Here is a 1,728-nt window from a genome sequence, read left to right on the forward strand (position 1 = left end):
TATATATTTTTTTTTTCACAAAGTATGCATGCAACTTACAAAATTAAAATCAACAGCCACATATTCTGGATAATCAGTTGAGATACGACTTTTTATCCACAAGGCGAATTCTATGTACTGTACAATTGTAGGCTATTCTATACCTGCCAGTCGTATCATTATATAAAGCTAAAACCTACCTAGCAAACCTGTTATCATATTCTCCTCAAAATGTTTTAACTTAATCATTAAATGAACAGGAAAAAGTTTAAAACGCATTAGAAAATTTCCCCGTAATATCGACCCCCAAGGAGGGAAAGGGACATTGCTATTGGTAGCCTAACTCTCTCTCTCTCTCTCTCTCTCTCTCTCTCTCTCTCTCTCTCTCTCTCTCTCTCTCTCTCTCTCTCTCTCTCTCTCTAGTTTAGCAGCTCCATCTATTTTTGTATGTGTATGTGCATGTGCGCGCGCTATCTATCCTGTTCCCTCTCACGTGCGCAAAAAGCAGTACGTTGTAATAATAATCAAGGTAATTAAAAGATTCATCTGTCAATTTCCATGCAAATTCAAGTTACTCTACCTTATCAAACACTAATGACATGCAATTAGACTTGGCAATATGAAATTGGAAAATGTAGGTCAGAGTACGTATATGAGAGAGAGAGAGAGAGAGAGAGAGAGAGAGAGAGAGAGAGAGAGAGAGAGAGAGAGAGAGAGATTGCTAATTGTCAACTTATACATAAATGTATGACATATATACATACATACATACATACATACATACACACACATACATACATATATATATATATATATATATATATATATATATATATATATATATATATATATATAGACATAAACATTTATGTACACATGTACTTTATATATATATATATATATATATATATATATATATATATATATATATATATATATATATATATGTGTGTGTGTGTATATATGTGTATGAGTTCAAGTGTGCGCATGCGTAGCTCCTTCCTTATGAGAATTCAAGAGCAGAAGGCCCCCATTAATTAATGTATAGGGCCTACTGAAGAGCTAAATCTAGAGAAAGGTTCGTCAAAAGCTATCTTGACTTAGATATAATGAGGAAATAAGCTTAAGAACGGTTTTATCTACTGTGCATGCTTGCACACAAACACACACACACACACGTAGCCTATCTATTTAGGCACGTACAAACACATGATAGACTCGCGAATTCTTTCCCTCTCTAAGAGAGGAGCAAACAGGGAAAGTTATATGGCGTGAGATTCCCCACTTACAGTAAAGGCTCCGTTGACGTAGGTACATCAATAATGACAGCTATAATTCATAAGCGCTTTTGTTCAAGAAAGCAAAATCACTTGAAGCGAAAGTTTTTGAAAGAGTAGTTCGCCTGTAGGCGTTATTTACAACTATTTTTCGTAAAGATTTGATGTTTCATTTAGGATAGAGTATAAGAAAGACGTTCAGGATATAGATAATTAGTAACGTATTTTAAATTTTTTTAGCTTGTTAGTAAGAAACGCCGTATCAAATTTAGATCTTTTATGGGAAACCATTATTCTTATATGCAGTGTGGCCCAATTAACTTTGCGAGGCTGAGGAGAGATCTGTTTACTTGACCAAAATCTCGATATCTTTTTGAGCACCGTCCAGGTAACAAACTAATTCCCATCTAATCAGTTTTGAAGGAATTCGTATTTGGTAGGGCGTGTCCATTATTTCTCATTTTTGGCGGGG

The sequence above is a fragment of the Palaemon carinicauda genome, chromosome 8, assembly GCF_036898095.1.
Source record: "Palaemon carinicauda isolate YSFRI2023 chromosome 8, ASM3689809v2, whole genome shotgun sequence".
Lineage (NCBI taxonomy): Eukaryota > Metazoa > Arthropoda > Malacostraca > Decapoda > Palaemonidae > Palaemon > Palaemon carinicauda.